General features: G+C 44.2%; 1 long non-coding RNA gene across 1 annotated transcript in view; it reads left to right on the forward strand.

The window, feature by feature from the left end:
* LOC142578020 (uncharacterized) overlaps positions 1-17,506 on the forward strand; it is a 218,090-nt gene extending 200,584 nt beyond the window's left edge. The window contains exons 4-5 of the long non-coding RNA XR_012827132.1: positions 14,387-14,543; positions 17,478-17,506. This is a non-coding gene — a long non-coding RNA (uncharacterized LOC142578020). The remainder of the gene's footprint in view (positions 1-14,386; positions 14,544-17,477) is intronic.
* The last annotated feature ends 2,107 nt before the right edge of the window (positions 17,507-19,613 follow it).

A 19,613-nucleotide genomic window follows, 5' to 3' on the forward strand; every position in this document is an offset into this window, starting at 1 on the left:
ATTCCACAGTGGCCAGGTACCCATTGAGAAACTACCTCGTGGCCTTTTCGTTGGACATCATGGTAAAGTTCCACGACTTCGTATGTCAATTGGTCATGACATCCGTGTCGGAGAACTGACTGCGTGCACTGTGATGCCGGTTTTGAATCACAGAACCTAGCCCATATTCTAGGTCTTTCATAATCAATGAATTCCAGTGCTCGACGCAGGCCCGTTAGTATTGCCGCCGTTGAGGTCATGACATGCGATGTTTTGAACTGCAGTGTCATTCCTCGCGTTGGTATAACCACGGCACCACCAGAACTGCATGACGTAGTCCATCCATCGATATAGATATGCACGTGGTTGCTGTACATTTCATGCAGAAGAAGTGAGCTCAGCTGTTTTAGAGCAGGGGCCGGTAGATCTGTCTTCTTCTGTAGTCCTGGAATCATTATATGTACTTGTGGGCGGCTCAAACACCACGGAGGAAACGCTGGCTTGGCCGCAGGTGCGTACCCTGAAGTAAACGACGCACGATGTGCACTGACAATACCGCTAAATGTCCAGCAGGGCCTTGCAGCAGTGAGACTCGCCAAGTGGTGGGAAGGGGTCCTAGCATAATGCCTGAGATGCATACGCATTGTCTCAACGGTAATGTGCGTCGTGATTGGGTAATCCTGCGCAAGGGCAATGGTTTCGGCCGTTGATGCACTGCGTGGTAAGCCAAGACATATCTTAAGGGCTTGGGCTTGAATACTCTGAATCGTACGCAGGTTAGTCTTGCAGGTGTTGGATATTGAAGGCAGGCTGTATCGCAGGAATCCAACGAACAACGCCATGTACAACTGTAACATAGCCCGTGTATATATACTCCCCAACTTTTTCCTGCAAGGAACCTGAACAGGTGACAGAAAGCAGTCAGCCGCTTTTTCACGTAAGTGACGTGTGGAGTTCAAGACAGGTCTCTGTCAATTACGACTCCCAAGAACCTGTGACTTCTGCTGTATGGTATAAGTTGTCCATTAATAGATACGCCGTAACCAGACATTGGCTTTCTCGTGATTGCCACCATTGCGCACTTTCCGCATGAAATTTCAAGTCCTTGTTCACGAAGGTAGCAAGATGTCATTGTGGCTGCCTTCTGAAGCCGAGCGCGAAGCTGAAGTCGTGTCACACCTGATGCCCAAATGCAAATGTCGTCCGCATAGATGGAAAGTCGTACGGTGCTTGGCAGGTTGTAAACTAATCCACTGAGGGGGAGATTGAAAAGAGTCGGGCTAAGCACTCCACCTTGAGGGACTCCTCGGCTACCGTGATGCTCGGATGTCGGGCCATTTTCTGTGCGCACATAGAATGGTCTCCTCTGTAAGTAGTTGCACACCCACATATACATCTTACCACCAAGTCCGACGGCTTCTAACGTGCTAAGGATGGCTTCATAGGTTACATTATCATAATCTCCTTTAACATCTAGAAACAGAGTAGCAGATAGTCGCTTACAGGCCTTTTGGTGTTGCACAAATGTTATCAAATCAACAACGCTGTCTGTTGAGCAACGGCCCCGTCTGAATCCGGCCATAGCATGTGGATAGATTTCATAGTATTCTAAGTACCATTCCAGACGTGTTAAAATGATTCTTTCTATTGTTTTTCCGACACAGCTGGCAAGTGTGATTGGACAGTATGAGGAAATGTCCAAACGCGACTTGCCAGCTTTGAGAAGTGGAATGAGGCGAGTTGACTTCCACTCTTGCGGAGCCGTACCCATCTGCCAGGAATCGTTGTACAAGAGCAAAAGTGCCTCCCGAGCTTGGTCGCCTAGGTTACACAGGGCACGGTATGTAATACCGTCAGGTCCTGGCGCTGAAGAACGCCTGCACAAAGCCAGCGCAGCTTCTAGTTCTTCTATAGGAAAAGGGTATTCCATGCGGGGATCGCGTGAAAACAGTGGAAGGTCGAGCGTTCCCGTACCCATTTCATCGGAATTTGCCTCGCCAGCAATCTTTCTGCAGAAAGATTCAGCGACATCAATATCTCTACATTGTAGATAAAGTGCCAGAGATTTAAACGGGTGGCGCTGACCAAAGGTTGTGCGAAGGCCACGAACAGTCCTCCATATAAGCGACAAAGGTTTTCGCGGATCTAGGGACTCGCAAAAGCATGTCCATTGTCGCGAAGCCAGCATGTTCATGTGACGCTGTATTTTCTTTTGTGTTCGTCTAGCCAATCTCAAATCATGATTCCATTTCGTGCGTCTATATCTTCGCTCCGCAAGATGACGAATTGCTTGAAGTTTTGCTAGTTCGAAGTTTTGCTAGTTCGAAGTTTTGCGGGAAGAACTCCTCGAAAGCAAATGCGTGGTTTGTATGGCATCCTTTATCGCGCCCTGTAGGTTATAAGAGGTGCCGTCACAACAACAGTCTTCCAGTATTATTTTCTATTTAGGACAATCGGTGTACTGGTCGGTTCTGGAGGACTTGGAGCTGGTAAAACCTTCGATCTTCAAATAGGTTGGGATGTGGTCGCTACCCCGTGTTTCTAAATCGGAAAACCAGTGCATTCTTCTCGAAAGCGACCGTGAAACGAAGGTAAGGTCCAAGCAGCTGCTATACGCTGATCCACGCAGATAAGTAGGGCTACCATCATTTGACAAGCAAAATTCGCGTTCGGAGGCAAAGGACACCAACGTTCTGCCTCTAGAGTTGACTTTGGAGCTTCCCAATGGGTAATGGTGGGCGTTAAAGTCACCAGTGAGCACCCACGGCTGTGAAGCCGTGAGTGCTCACTGTAGGCGCTCACAATCTAGACGTGGGTCAAGATTCCCTGTAGGCGCTCACATTCTAGACGGCTTGCTGGAGATAAATAGGCTCCAAGAATTGTAAACGTGAGCTTTTTCTTCTTAACTGTTAAGCAAACGTATTGATTTGCTTCGTCAGGAGGCACTGGGTGATGTACATAAGTCAAGTCACGGCGTATGAACACAACCTTGCTGCACTCTCCGTGGGTAGAGGACATAAAGCACTCATACCCGGACAGTCTTATGGGAGCTGACAGGTTGGGCTCGCAAATCACGATAATGGGGAACTGGTGCGTAAAGACAAACTGTCTTAAGTCGGACATGCGTGACTTAAGTCCTCTGGCGTTCCACTGAAAGACAGATGCATTCTTGACTTCCTCTTGAAACGACGGCATCTCTCGGGCCGTGATTTTACCCTAGAGCCGCAAGCACCGGACTCAAGGTGTCCAGCACCTGCAGTGCGCTCCGTGCCGATGGGGTTTTCATGCTGCTCAGTAGAATGTGCATGGCGTCCATAAGTGACTTCAGCATCACTATGACTTGGCGATCCTCAGTCGTCGTCCCATCCGTGGTTTGTGAGGTCAGTGAGGGCGGCGCAATTTGATGTGACTCCGAGGCAGGTTGTGCTCGTGGAAGTGTAGGCCACTCTTCAGGAGGTGAGAGTGTTGCCCTAGTCTTCGTTTTCGCAGTGTCTGTTTTTGTGCAAGTCGGCGTTGATACGGTAGCCTCTTTGCCGGAAGATGGTGTATATCTTTCAGTAGACGTAACTCTTCGTGCTGCTCTTCGGTACCGATGTCGTCGTCGCCTGAGAGTAGCGGCAGCCTCTTTGTGTGTTGAATGGTCCCGTACCATGCGTTTCAGTACTGCTTGCTCGTTCCTCACCCGCGGGCAATTATTGGATGAGGCCTCATGAGTAGCATGGCAGTTAGGGCACTTTAACACAGTTGCGCGGCGGGCATCTGCTTAATGAGATTCGGCGCACCATGGGCACACGAGGTTATTCCTACAGACACCTTTTACGTGTCCCATCTTGTAGCATTTGTAGCATTGCAGGGGCTTCGGTACGTATGGCCCGACTGGATGGCGGACGTGACCAAATTTGACGTGTGAGGGACGGGTGTCTCCATCAAACCACAGCTTCAGGCAACGGGTGTTGCCAAGTCTTGTGATGTGCGCGATAAGAGTGCTTTATTGGCTTTATTAAAATTGGTAAGTCGTCGCTGTCCAAGTAAAACTCGTCTGCCTCGCTGTCCGTGTCTATTGACGCATTTCCACGTTTTCTGGACGCGACCCTACGTGATGGCTTGGCTCCAGGAAGGTCTTCGAGGGCTTCTTCGTCCATTGCCACAACACGGGAGCGGCAGCTCCCAGACTTTGGAAAGAAACAAAGCTAGACAAAGGTACAAGCGTTCTATGATAGAAACACTTCGTCGTCGTCTCCCACTCTAAAAAAATTGGGAGAAGCACCACTCGATCTTCAAAACGAACTGGTTTGAATTATTTTTGCTATGCCAATTTATGTGTGTTTCCTCTGGCTTCGGCAACATTCTTCGGCATCTGTGTTATTTTATGATGTTACCTTTATCATTTTCACAACCTCGAGAAGCAATGTTCCGCTTATCATTGGCACTTTACATATATTGACCCATTCCAGAAGAACACTCGACCTTTCGTTGTAGTGTGGCGTCCGAGTTTTCAAGCGCAAACCGAGCTCGCGAAAAACGAAACCAAGCGCTGGCGCATCTATCGAAAGGTCTTCGTCTGGTTCTTCCCTGGCGTCCGCTAAAAGAGGCGCCATAAAAGCGCGGATAGAAGCGTCCTCGTCTGCTTTCTAATTCAACAAATAAAATGAAAATAAACGAAATGGCAAATAAAAACACGAACGTATATAACGAACATATAACACTAATGAACCCGCATCTATAAAAAATAAATGTGCGTGCTTACCTTTCGTCAAGATGGCCACCGAACAAGCTTCGCTGATCTCACCTTCAGAGCGTGGAATGGGTCATGATATTTATTTATCTATTTATTTTAGGTTATTTTACAACATAGAGAAAAAAACATTCCCTTAGAGAAGCACAACTCCTTATGGCGTTAGAAGTTTACGCTCAGTAATCTTCATTGAGACTTAGGCGTGTGACCTGTAAACAAAACTACGTGACTCCTGGCCCATAAGGTGGCATCGAGCTGTTATGATGCTAGCTGTGACGGCGCAACATTCAGCTGCGCTTGTATTAAAAACTGACCGATTCCGTTGCCCAATTGCACAGCACGTAGCGTGCTACAACATTTGCACGCTTTCTAGCCGGTCGATCTTCTTCTGGCTCAGAAACACGCGATGACGACGGACATTTCCAGCGTCGTTCTTATTCCTCACAACTTTTATGATTCTTTATTCTGGCTTTTCATGAATGTGCACCAATATATTCCAGCGACCAAACAAACTGAGCAGCGATTTTAACTTATGCATCCTTGTATAGCGTTTTTTTTTTGTATTTCACGCTTACAGTGCTTCTGTGCTGAAACTAAATACTAGGCAATTTTCGCTTCACCGATAGGCGCCCTGGTCCCCGAGATGATTCATTTTTGTATACTAGCGGGCGCCTTTTTGACGCATTCAAGACATTTGCTCCGAGAGCAATTGCCCAACACTCAACCGTGGCGCAAGAAGTGCAGGATACTATAAAAACCAATTATTCTGTTTCAGTGGCTGAACAGTGTATATCAATGGGACGTCAAAAGCGGTTAGCATAAAAAAGAAGATACACAGCAACGCTTTTGAACTAACATTGCCGTTTAGTTCTGACGGCTATTACGTGTACCTGTCAGTAGCTAATTATGCAGACGTCCATATAAATTATTTAAATTTGAGAAAGATCTCATAAGCTGCTTCGTAACAAAATACTAAACTTGGAAATATTAAAAGTGCCCTTTTTAGAGACACGTTTGAATCTCTCCTTTTACAGTAAATCTGTTAGCCTGTAGTTGGTCTTGATTTTTGGCGGCGTGGTTATCCCGAATAAAAAGAAAAAGAACCTTCATTGATTGAATTGAAATGTGAATGCATTCTTCGGTTTAGCCCATGCAACATGCAGCACAGCATTCATTTCAATAAAAAACACGAGCAGAAGGCAAGCACCCAAACCACATAATTGATGATAAGGCTCTCCTGCTAACAGCGCGAAGCATTAATCTCTCCCCGCATACATTTCCCGGTAAATATTACTGTTTCGCAAGCTGCCGGGGCGATTGCAGCTCGCGGTGTGGGGCCTGATGTCACTAGCCTTTCATATATAAAAGAACAACCCTAGCAACTGATTTCATGTTGTTGCAGTACCGCTTTCGGTAGGCAGCGCATACTTAGGACTTCCGAAGAGCAGCATGAATACGAGGAGCGGCAGAGTAAAAAGAAACGGCAATACGGCGAGCAGCGACCTGCTACCTCTGGTCGGGTTACCACGGAATTCCAGCACAAGGGAAGTCCATATGTCCCCATTACACTGTAGCTGAATAATTCGTCGGAATAAGAATTGAGAAATAAAGCATTACAAACCCCTCTCAGTAGTTGTTGGGCCGGCTTTCAACAGCTTCTGCGGACATCCACTTTCTATGGGCCGGGATGGTGATTCAAATTTTTTTTTCTACCGACCAGATTACGATACATTGAAAATAATTAAATGCTAACATATTCTAGGAAACGCTTGGTACCTAGCTTCCAGATCCATACCAGCAAGCTCAACACTGTTGCACAAAAGAAAACGCACACACACACACACACACACACACACACACACATATATATATATATATATATATATATAACACTAGCTGAACTCCGAATAACGGGGCACCATGGGAGTCCGCAAAGTGGGAATTTCCGTCTTTCCGTTTCTCATTACACGTAATGAACTCTACATAACTCTTCTTTGGCAATCGGATACAAAACACAGAGTCACCGTTCACTTTCGCACAGAATGCCCAAGCGATTTCCATTCGATAGCAGCGCGACAAGCCCGCGCTGTCCAAGATAAAAGGACAAGGGTGTCCCGTAGGAATAACTGCGTCTAGTTTGCGGACTAGTGCGTGTATACTGAATTAGTTGCGCCGGCTTAGTTGATTACATTACTTTGTTAACTCTGCGAATGCTTTCATTAATACGGTCTTCTGAAGATAAAAACGGCAAACAGTTCACCTTCCACTAAATTATTGTGAAAACTAGGTCACCATATGCCACCTCTAATTTCCGCGACAAGTCAGAGGCGAAAAATACGATAAAGAACAGCATTCTAGAGCTACAACACCGCAAGTAAGTCACGCTAACCAGTGGTGCTCAAAAGGCGACGTACTTGGCTTTTATTGAACTTTTAAGAAATTCCGCATTCGTTTCCAACAAGGAAACTTTTGAATAAAGAGGTAACTTTCCTGTACCGTATTTAGATAGAGCGATGGCTTTTACAAGGTCTTCAGACGAAGGCGGGATCCGTCTAGGGGAAAACAAGGATAGTTGATATATAATATTTCGGCGACTCTGCAGTAGATCAATTTTCTCGCTCTAATGAGGAGCGCAGCTTTAATTATACGGAAGAAATCAGGTGCCTACAGCGTAGACTGCTCTCTTCTTAGTATACACTGATATTCTAAGCATGTTTTTCTTTTCATTCTTTCTTGGTGTTTAATTGGTGTGCATAAAAAATACGTGAACAAAAGCATAAAAAGCTTGCTCGGGCGAACATAAGATGTTAAGCGTAAGCACTTTATTCACAGTTCGCTATTTTCCGGCTAAATCGAGCAGTAATAATAACTATTATGGGCTATTGCAGAATATCAGTTGCACCGGCAGATTCCAACAGGCGTAACAAGGGGTTTTGGGACAATTCAGAGCCGAAACTGACACATGAGAGTGCGTTACCCCGTTTCCACTACGCTCGTAAAGAAAAAAAAGCTTAACATTTTTTGAAGCCTTTAGAGCCTCATAGTATGCCATAAACTATTACACTAAAATGTATCCCTACCTGTAGTCGGCCCGTCACCATGTGTGGCTATAATCGTGGAGTTGAATGTTTAACAGATATTTAATCAGCCGCCATTACAACAGCTGCTGTGCAGGAATCTTTTGTTGATGCGCTTTTCAACCTTATAAATCTGCATTAAAACTTATAATTGTTTGCGAAAGGACAATGTTTATTTATTATTATAAATAAAATTATTTTTCATGAAAACAGATTATATTGGAGATGAAAGGGAAAGCGCGGAGCAGGCTGGCAATTGCCACTGGATGGGGCACAAGGCCTGCCTATTCTCAATTCAGGAGGGGGCCGAAACATAGAAGCGGAAGATAGGAAGGAGGGAAGGAAGGGGGAAAGGAAGAACAACATGACAAATGTTGAATATAAAAGTGGAACACACAGTAGGAGACAGAGGAAATAATAAACGAAAGATACGGAGGTTAACCAGGACTGAGCCCAGTTGGCTACCGTACACTTGGGTAAGCGAAAATGGGACAGAAAGATTAAAAGAAGAGAAAGTCCACGGAGGATATCATGCGGTCACTCAGTTCGGATCACAGACAGTGACTCAAACCGGTGGCTTTCAAACATCGCAGCAGCACTTTTGTGGCTTTTTGTAGCTGCGATATACGAGGCCATGCTCCCAAGATCTTGTTCAAGGTGAACGGTTTTCTGTCAAATTGATTGACAGCTGTCCAGAGGTCACGTCTCTCATTTTCAAAAGATGGGCAGTAGCACAGTACATGTTCTATTGTTTTCTCGACACTGCAGGCATTGCACTCGGCGCTATCAGCCGTTCCAATCAAAAACGTATGTGCGTTGTTGAATGTGACGCCCAAGCGCAAGTGGCACAGCATTGTTTCCTATTTTCGCGGAAGCCCTGCTAACAGCCGCAGTTGCACAGATAGGTGGAGGGAATGCAATCGATCTTGGGTGATCACCCACTGTAAGGCAGGTGATTACCCAGAATGTTGAATAGAATAAATAGTGTCTCAGTCACAAACGTGAGCCCAAGTCAGTTAATTCTAAAAAGTAAGTAGAACGCGATGAGCCTGATCGCGTCGGGACGCTCAACCGCTGCGCTACAACCATTCGTCGAGTGTCGTACACCGCAAGCCAAGGAGATGATAGTCCCTTACTATAGCGACATGCGTTGCTGACTGGAAGCGGGACACTCCAATATTAGGTGCTGAGGTGTCTTGCAGCAACTGCAAGACGTACGCGATGGACTGGCCACACGTCCTTCTCTGTGTAAACGTTCGCGCACATTCACACAGCCAATCCTCAGCTTGAGTAGAAGAGCTCTAGCGCGGCGAGGCAAGCCTCGACCCCGACTGTGGCGTGGGAACGTACCATTTGCGAAGCGCTGGTCTGGTTGCTATTTGAGTGGATGCGACGAATCGGCAGACGAGTGTCATCAAGCTTGCACAAAATTTCAGAGCAGAGAGTTGAGCGCAATTTGAAGCCAGCCGGTCAGCCGCTTCATTTTCGGCGATCTCTACGCTTGAAGGTATCCACTGAACAACGAGAGATACCCCTCGTGATGAAATTTTGTTTCCAGAGTCAGTAACGCTGCGCACAACCGGGCAGTCAATCTGACTGCGTTTAAACATGCTAAAAGCAGTGCGGGAGTCCGTAAACATGACAATCTTCGATGCAGTTAACCCTCTTGAACGTATTTCGGTGTAACAATAATCGTTTCTAGCTCCACAATTTTTAACGAGGCTGGATGGGGCGTATGAAACATACGTCGTATTTGAGTCGAATGGCAGAAAAAAAAGCTGCAGGGGAGCCTTGACCATCGCTGTATACAGATGCCACCTGTGAATGCTTGAATATAATCTGGAAATCTTTTGAACAAGTGCGACTGAGTCAATTGGAATATTGTTGGAACAGGTATATCACACTTCGTGTGTATGTGAAAGATTGTCAAGTAAATGGGGAATGCGCGTTTGATGATATCTTCCGTAGGTGGAAGCGTAACTGAAGAAGCGCGTTTATAAATGTCAGCAATGTTCATAAAAGGCGCCACCATCTTTCCCATGCGAGAAAACGGGCGGTGAACAAGACGATGAAAGAGCAATTGACAATTCAAGATGTGGTGCAGAGCTCTCTGGGCTGCTTGCAGCCTCAAGGTAGCTGATACGCTTCAATGAGTAATACAACAGATTGTGCCTAACAAGGTAATGCAAGCATTAGTCGAAGGACAACGCGATGATCTCATTCCAGGTGGGCCATCATACTAGGTGACTTGTTAAAGAAGCGAAGTATTTATCCTAGTATATTCTAAAAAACACAGTGCAAACTTCCGAGATGAGCAGCTAATGTGCCCATACGTCCGCGAGTGCAAAAAGGGGTGCTTTGTAAAGACTAAGCAAAGACCACGTAGTATCATTTAAAGCTGGTCATATTAATTAGATGATGCTCGCTAGGGGCACACGCCAAATAAACAAAACTGTTTTCTTTGCTGAAAAACCACTCCAAATCGCGAGCAATGCCTGAAGCACGGGAGGTGGTTAAAATCGGGTAAACTCGGACGTAATTTTTCACCGTTCAAAGAGGTTTGCGTAAAAGCTCTTGGGTTCATTGGAATACTGCTGGCGTCTTACAAACTTCAAGGACTGCGCTTTCAGACCAAACTCTTCGTTATTGCTTTACATTTATGAAACAGTCAGAAAATAAAACAAAAGAATATGATTGACATAAACCATCTAGCGGGTCCATGAGTTTAATAAGGCCGTCACCGAGCGGTTTCGACGAAGAGAAATCGACCAGAGCGGTAGGATGAGCGTAAGTGCATTGGTATGATTTCACAGCGAGGTTACTTATGTCCCAACTAGGCTCAGCCTAGTAATAGTATTGCGTCGCTACAGCAACTTGCGTCGATACAGTAACTTCTTTATTGTAGCTTACAGAGCACCGCCAAGGAGTGGGCCACTCAAACATCCCCAAAGATGGGGGTTGCTGCAGACAACTACTGTACCCTACCTTTTAATACCAGATGACGTTAAAAGTTCTTATTGCGACAAATATAAAGTTATAATGAAAGGAATCAGAACTATCGTGTTGTCCGAATAGACTTGGAACAGAACAGCTGCCACGAGAAGGCGTACAGTCGTCTGCAATGTTGTGGGAGCAAGGAATTCGTGAGAAACGTTATTTTCTTTGCAGCCGTGTCCCGATGACCTAAACTTATGAGAGAAATGTGGCAGTCGTACAAGTCGGCATCGAGAGCACATGCACACATTTGTGAGCGGATGCATCACAATCCAGAAATGGGGTGCTTTTTGTCTAGTTAAGTTGTCAGAAAACTTTTGTGCCTGAGTTATGTAGGTTTAGTTTCTCTGGATCAAGCTGACGCTCTGAAGAGTTACGAGCATGATTACTTTGCATAAAGTACAAAGAATAATCGGGTGTAATTTGCCACAGCTATGCAGCTAAGCCAGTGCAGCTAAAATAGAAAAAAAGACAATAGTACACAAGTATATGCCACTGGATATCTCTTGAATGCAGTGCAACGCACCTAGTACAGTTTAAAGATACATATTGGAACGGCAATGAGTGTGAGTGGTGAACCAAGCTCTTGCTTTTTCAGGCGGATAAAACAGCGCAAATTTCTCGGAGCCGAGCAAACGCTTGTCATAAACAACAGACAGCGTTAGTCCGGCAATTCTACATTTATAGAATCATCTACGTTTCAATACGTCTCTCGCTTACGGGAAGAAGCCTTGTAAAGTGGAATACATGCGAAACCCTAAATAATGACTGAGAACACAGCGCCAGTGAACGCATCTCTATTATTCTTAATTAGACAATGTACTATAATATAATACACGCATAGATTGTATCTTTTGACAGAATTCCGCATGTTGATGAACGACTTTCTGATATTTCCTAATTGTTTTAGGATTGGGTTACTCACTGTTGTGCTATTGATTATGGGCTGCCGGTTGTATGCATCTATTCTAGGCCGAACCCTTGATATTTGTATACGTTTCGTGGATCTCTAGGTGCTCACCCTCATCAAAGTTGTCCGTTCAACTGCATTATATGTCAATTTCATCCTCGTGAAACACATTTCGCAGCTACTAGCCACAACACTGTGGCCTGTAGCTGCTGAGTCCGCTAACTTATAATTTCTAACATCCGCTAATTTCTTTAATCTTAATCAACAAGGTTTTAAGAAAGGCATGTCCTGCGAGACTCAACTAGCTCTCTTCAATAATTACATCAGCTCACATCTTGCTCAAAACATACCCATAGATGCCCTCTTCCTAGATTTCCAAAAGGTTTTTGACAAGGTTCCTCATGAACGGTTCTTCGTAAAATTATCGCGTCTTAATCTGAACTCTTGTGTTCTCCAATGGATGCGCAACTTTCTGACTAACCGTCATCAGTTCGTTTGCGCTAACAAATGCTCGTCTAATTAATCACCCGTTATCTCCGGCGTTCCACAAGGCACAGTCCTGGGGCCACTACTCTTAATATATATTACCGACTTACTGATAGGTTGTTTTTCCAAAATTCGTTTATTCGCTGATGATTGTGTCATCTATCGTCCTATTACTAAGGACCCTGATTCTCGTGCCCTCCAGTCCGACCTTAACGTCATTGAAACTTGGTGTAATAATTGGCTAATGTCCCTCAACGTCAAAAAAACGTCGCTACTTACTTTCCATCGTCGCCAAACATGTATTTCAGCTGATGACGTTATCGCCACTTCGGAAATATGTGCTGTGCATGACTTCTTATAAGTACGTAGGTATTAACTCGTCCAATAATCTCGGTTGGTCCTCGCACATTTGCAGCATTAGCAATGACTCCAATTGTGTACTATGCTACCCGTGCTGTAATCTACATCTTGTCCCACCCTCAGTAAAAGTACTCGCATATTTACCAATCGTTCGACCCAAACTGGAATACGCATGCTGAGTTTGGGACCCGCACCAACCTAACCTGGCAACAACACTGGAATCCAAATCGTGCAGCAAGGTTCATTCTTTCTGACTACTCTTACCACACGAGCGTTACTAAACTTAAGTAATCTCTGAACCCTCCAACCCTCGAGCACCGCCGCAAAACAGCAAGACTGTGCCTCTTTTACAAATTTTATCACTCGCTGCTTCACAAGACCAACATCACGCCTGCGCATCGCACTTCGTCCCGTCATTGCCATTCAAAGGCTGTTTATCCACTTCCAGCTCGCACCACCGCTCATCTGAACTCTCTCTTCGTTCAAATAGCCAAAGACTAAAATTGTCGACCTGCTGAAGTGGTGCACCACTTCACTCATTCATCGTTCAATGCATTCATTAAAAATATGATCCAAATATGGCCACCCCTCACGTAAAATACCAAATGGGCTATTTGAGCTACAAATAAATAAATAAATAAATAAATAAATAAATAAATAAATAAATAAACTGTAATCCGCTTCTGCTGCTACTTTGCTAACTCCAACACGCTTGCAGTCATTTAGTTTGCGAGATCACATTGAATCTGCTTACGTTTTTACTCCACAAGTTTTAAATCAAGTTATACACCTGCTGTTCCTTCGCTCTCGCTCAAAATTCACAACCGGATCGCATTTGTCGGTCCATGAAAGGAAAGGTAAACGATATCCGATGTTAAATATAGCTCTAGGCTAGCATGTGACTGCAATGTTGTACTGCCTATAGTTCATTCTAATTATATAAATGGACAAGTTGATACCAGGGTATCGAACTGTGGAACGATTTACCTTTTTGTTTAAATCTCAATGATCCGTTTATGTCATTATTAGGAGCTTTATCCTTATAGCACGTGCAACTAAGTTCACATCCGTCCTAATATTACCTTGTAAAATTTCTGTATAACGTGTTAAACTTTTTTTGTACACATCACTGCATCTGACACTCTATTTTATTTATAGTACTTTTGTTATGATGTGCACCAAGCGACAGCGTTTCTTCGTTTTTTTTTTGCTTCTCTTCTAGTGCTTTCCCAACAGTGCTCTTTCCTTTTTCCTAGTTTCTGTTACTTTTCTCACACACCGTTGCAATATTTATTGTTAACCAATGCATCTGTGCCAGTGTCTTACCCTGGGGTTTTCGTCTATATCTTAAATCTAACCCATTCACGGTATGAGAAAGAAGAATAAACTGAAACGGAGACTCCATCTTACCGTTTATGGTAAAAAACAGTGAAAAGTCAATGTCTTAATCGCACCTCGGCATCAGAGAAAAGAACTGTCATTGAAATGTGAACCGCTGATGCTGCATGCCAGGAAATCACCATTCAGAAACAAACAGGTGAACAGCGTTTGCTTACGTTGATGCTAATTTTGTAGGTTGCATGTGAACTCTACGTGCTAACGATTTTCATATAAAACTGCGGACGGTGTAGTGTGTTAAACTGTTGTGCTTTTGTTTATTCAAACTGACTGTTCCGCGGCCGGCTGCGGCCTTTCAGTAATGTAATTGAAAGGTGTAACTTCACCTATCCTCATCATTCACTCATGCAGTAATTTGCCTTTTCGGGAATCCAACAACATATTGTACTTCCCGACAATGTATGCAATGCAAAATTAACCAATAATCCAATTATTGTTCGATTACAGGTGCTTTATTCAACAGTGCGGGAACGTGTGATCTCCCGGGCGAACAGGAAAAATAAACGAGCGCCTACAAGGCACTTCCTTATTGCCTGATGATAAAGTTGTTAAAACAAAAATACCAATGAAAGTACAATGGTCAACAAAATGCGCTATCCGTTAGGTAAATTTTGAGAACTTTGGCCAAATGCTCGTTATGTTTTTACTTGGTGCGGCTAAAAGTCGTTAAACTAAATAACTTTGGGTAATCATCAGCTGAACTGCTTCTAGTTTACTTTTTGCATCCCCAGTATTGTGCTGGAATTTCCGGGGCTCTTTCGCACCTATTTTATATTTCCGCCCTCAAGCTTCATTGTAAATTTACGTGTCCCGAAAGTCTGAGTGTCTGAAGGCTCAAGCATTCACCATGCTGCAAATTTCAATTATATTGTTACTTAAGGATGAAACAAGAGAGAGGACGAAGAAGGGGATAGGAGACGTTGGCTGCTGCGTGTTGCGTGTGGTCAGCCATCTGAACTATTCTGACTCAGACGGTACATATATTGTAAATATAGTATTTTTATACTCGTAACATCCCCGTAACAATATTATTGTTTATTCTTCTAATGCTAAGAAATGCAGCACCAGTACTTTACATATGAGTAAATAATTAATGAAGTAGAAGTATCCTTGATGTTAAGCAGACATTCAAACGAATCACCCTGAAAGAAACCGAAGAATTATGCCTAGAATTGTAGGAGGGTAGCTGAAAAGTGAAGTTAAGTATGCAAGTATGCGTAAGTAAACTTCCTTCTTCATTTACTAATTAGAAACAGTGCCGCAAAGCTCGGATTCAGTTGGAAGATTGAAAGCGAAAGCTGCTTGCGTTGCTTAAGAGACTCAGATATGACCATTGGTGAATGCAATAATAAATATAGCGCAAAAATAGAAAGTACTGAAGGCAAAACAATAGACAAATAAACGAGTGACAACGCCAGGCCTACGTGTTTATCAAATACCAACCAAGTGAAGAGCGTATTAGTAGGAAGCACTGGCACAGCAGAGAGAAGGGCCGACACCTGGGCGTGAGAAGCTTTTGCTCACTTTTCCCGCGAGACATCTGGAGCAAACCCGCCTGAGTGGGCAACATTTCCGTTCCGCAACTGCTCGAGCGTGGGTGACGGATGACTTTGCAAGCGCCGGCCGTAGCACTCTATCAATTGACCCGTGCTCGGGTTGGCATCGCGTCCTTCACTGTCCGCCACAAGTACAGCGCTTGCAGCTCTAAGAAAAAAAAACAAAAAACAAAGTTTGACATGCACCATTGTTGTTCATTCTTTTGGGGGGGGGGCGTCATATAGAAGGTAATGCACTGTTTTCCTTTACGCCGATTGTCTTGTGATATGTGCGCGCGGCGCGCCCGCACGAAAGGAGAAGTTAGGCACGTTAGATAGGATGGGGCCTACACTTACATAGATTCGTGTGCAATATTCAGACCTGGCATTGAATAATAAACATACCTAACTGCAAAGCGGTAGTATTATAAGCCTTTAGCAAATGCTTTTAATAAGGATTTACATCATCATTTTATGTTCCTTACGCTCGTATTCTGGTAGTTGCGTGACCTGGTGATGTACCGAAGGCGTGCATTACGGGGCGCCAGGTGGATAAAATAAATAACTGAAGAGAGCTTAGCCTCATTACTTTTACTCAATCTGTCTGTAATTCGTCTCCTTTAAAAGGACATGATTTGGCGGGCTCGATAGTTAAGGGGAACTAGCACGGTGTATATTCGAGAGAAAACAAAGCGTCGCGCTGCCCAGCGCTCAACTTCAGTCTCAATTTGAATGTTATTGAAGTACATTACGGGATGAAATATGAGTTAGTCACGCTTAGGAAAGCTAATAGAGCGTCACAAAAAATGAAATAAAGTGAAAGGTACAGAAGAGAAAGTGTAGCTAATTTCCTCTGTAGCATGACCTACTCCACGCGAGAGATTGGCAGAGCTCTTTCAAGGACAACAACAATAGAGACATGTTCACAGATAACCCCGTTCGCTCGTTCATTTCGTTGGCTCAGCTATTTCACTTGCCACCAAAACTCTCCTGCTTTCAATAGTCTTTAAAAATTATCTGTAGTCTAGTCGGGTTGGTAAAATTATTTCAGCTGCAGCCGGCGCAAAATGCCAAGCACATGACCCGACGTGGTCGCTCACTGGCTATGGTGTTGAGCTGCTGAGCGCGAGGTCGGGGAATCGAACCCCGGCCCCGGCGGCCGCATTTCGATGGGAGTGAAATGCGAAAACAGCCGCGTACTTAGATGTAGGTGCGCGTTAAAGAAGACGAAGTGTTCGAAATTTCCGGAGCCCTCCACTACGGCGTGCCTCATAATAGGAAAGTAGTTTTGGCGCGTAAAACTTCATAATTTTTTTAGATGCATATGATAGTATAGGCGTTGTTACCCGGTGCAGGGTAACTTCCTAATCTTCTCATTACCCCCAAGTTTCCTTTTGCTTCCCTCAACAATATTTCCACCTATTCAATATCAATTCCGAATTTTAAAGTATCTTTAAAACCTACTTGTTCTTTGTTCACACTGGATGGCCTCGAGAATGAGGTTGTCTGGGATGATTATATTAAACTGTGTTTTCCTTGACGAATACAATCGGGTAGGCTAAGGGCCAGCTGGAGACTTCACTTAAACTTCAGCAAAATAATTGTGGGTGCTATAACAAAAGGTTGTTGCACGTCCGGTGTAGCGCAAAGAATTTGCAGATTTTAAAGGGCGTATATCCTCTTCAAAGACATGTTCTATTCGTCACAGATGCAATAAATGGTACAGTAGCGTCATATTGTTATTCTGAATCAACATAAGTTCTATTCTTTTATCATTACGCTTCAAATTGGTCTTTCTTCTCGATTTGACGCGTTGCTGTTTCTGAGCACTTCAAGGCAGCACCTCAGGCATGCATAAATAAAGAAATAGCATCACAGCCCATTTTTTCTTTTTATTGTTTCCAATAAATTTTTCAATGTACTCAGTAAAAACCCCTCCAGTGCGACAGCATAGAATTCTGCAAAATTTTTTTCATAACAACATTTTTTTCAAACCCCCCCAGGTGCTCGCCGGCTTCGACTCACAGAAGTGGTAAGAGGGCATAACAGGTTTGATATCTTTGACAGATGAGAGAGTAAAATTTTTTTATAAAAAATGGCTTGAGAACTGTCTCCTCAAAGTAAAACTAAGGTTATCCGTCGCCTTGCAGACGGCGTCAGCTAGCTAAATTACAACTGAAAGTGGAAAACTGGGTAAACGTTCTTGCTAGGTGTAATGCGCATGCGTTTCTCCGACGTGAGAGTCCGTGGGTACCGGTCAACCTACATAGCCAAGCCATATGAACGGATAAAAAAAAATATCGTTTTTGGGTTACAACTACTTGGAAGCGCAGGAAGAGAAAAAGTAAATCCTCGCGTCGAGCGCTTCTTCTTTTGAATCTCCCCACAAAGCATTGCAGAATTTCTTATGTGACAACGAAATTACTTATCGTTCACCGATTTCGATTGGCGCCGCATCCAATGTTTAGTGTCCTGCGCCTCAGCTGTACCTTTAGCTTCGAGAAGGAAAATGCATTTTGATAAATATAAGTAGATGAACTTGTGTTTCTATGGGGTTAGGATATCAACATCAATTATTTTAGTGCACTCTTCTCTTTGCCACTATTTAGACATGCGTGACTGGCCGTTGGATATTTTTGAAGTTTATAGAGCTCATAGGCGAGATAACATATTGATAGTCTAAATGGTCGTCGTTTACCTTTTAACTAAAACTTTCGCAATTTCGATTATGTTTTTGTAACAACAAATATTGTACGTAGAAGCCATGTTATATATGTACATATATATATGTACATATATATATATATATATATATATATATATATATATATATATATATATATATATATATAAAGCACGCCACAAAACCAATTATGCCAGTATCTTGAGACTGCCATACATCGCAAAATATCGGAAATGAAGCATAACTGTGGCTCATCACAAATTCTTCAAAAGCTCGCCATTCTTCTGGCCCTGCGCAAATTACCCTGCACATGTCCAGCGAAGCTGTTGAAAACCACCAGTAGAACTGCTGAGAGGGTATGCGATGGTTTATGACCAAATAGTAATGGTAGTAGTGCTATTTTGGAGTAATGGCAGGAATGGAAGCAATGGTAATTTTTGTAGCACACTGCCGTTCATAGCGGTGCTGCAACAACATTGAAATCAGTTGCTAGGTTGGTAATTTTATATACGAACGGCTAGGACCGTAAGACCCAACGTCGCAAGCTGGCGTCACCACGGCAGCTTGCGCTACGGTAATCTTTACTGGGGAGAGCATGCTTTAAGCACTACGTGCTTTGCATGGTTATAACAAGCACCTTATCATCAATTATGTGGCTTGGATACCTGTCTTGAACTTGAGCTTTGTTGAACTGTACGGTGTTTTGTATGTTGTGCATGTGATTCGAAAGAATGTGTGCCCTATTCGCTTACTTTGCTGAGTTCTTGTAGCCTCTGCATTACGGGGGTATGAGCCAATACATTTTTTGCCTGTTTACGAGGATGTGAGCCATTGCTTACGGGGATTGGAAGAAGAAGAAGTCGCCAGTGGGAGCGGAAGCTTCTCGGCTCCCTCGATTTATGAGTGTTTCCGCAGTTTTTGTGCGTCCTACACCCGAAAGCGGCATATCATCTGAAAGATCAAGCAATCGCGAACCCAGGGATACCAACTTTTTGGGTGAGCGTGAACTTTGCGAGTTTTTACGGCACGAAAATCACACGAGTCCCGTGTGAGCGAGGCCAGGCCTAACGACAGTTGGGCCTGGCGCATCCTTCGTTGGACTCGGGGTTTGAACGAAATACCACCGAGATGGAGATAGACGAGGCAAGAACTGGGGAGACCCCGGATAACGGACCCAACGACGCAAAACGCGTTTCCGTGGGAGAAGACGCTGAAGGCGTTGCGGACGGTTGGATCGAAGTTACACACAGAAGAAGGCACCGCACGAACGCTACCCAGATGGCGGGAAAGGACGACACCCGCTCGCGAAGCCCGATGCCCCGAGGCGGCCGAAGCATAGTGAACAAAGTTCTACGAGCAAGTAGGATGCCCAGACTACCCAGGGATGATATCAAGATAATTGTTCGACCGAAAGACGGGCTGAATATAAGGAACACGTGCGGAACGAGTCTCGACG

The sequence above is a fragment of the Dermacentor variabilis genome, chromosome 4 (genome assembly GCF_050947875.1).
Source record: "Dermacentor variabilis isolate Ectoservices chromosome 4, ASM5094787v1, whole genome shotgun sequence".
NCBI classification, from domain to species: Eukaryota; Metazoa; Arthropoda; class Arachnida; order Ixodida; family Ixodidae; genus Dermacentor; species Dermacentor variabilis.